We start from the raw sequence: 248 nt of genomic DNA, 5'->3' as shown, positions 1-248 counted from the left end.
TGAGCTTGGAGGACTGCATCCATACATCTCTGCACTGACTCAAATCACTGATTAATAAAGTCATCTGGAATGGCAAATAAAGCCTTGCAGGACTCCCAGAGCTCATCAAGACTCTTTGGATTCATCTTCAATGCCTCCTCCATCTTATCACAGACATGCTCAATAATGTTCATGTTTGGTGACTGGGCTGGCCAATCCTGGAGCACCTTGACCTTTTTTGCTTTCAGGAGCTTTGATGTGGAGGCTGA

The sequence above is a fragment of the Danio rerio genome, chromosome 21, assembly GCF_049306965.1.
Source record: "Danio rerio strain Tuebingen ecotype United States chromosome 21, GRCz12tu, whole genome shotgun sequence".
Classification (NCBI taxonomy): Eukaryota; Metazoa; Chordata; class Actinopteri; order Cypriniformes; family Danionidae; genus Danio; species Danio rerio.
Note: the sequence above shows the minus strand (reverse complement) of the source record.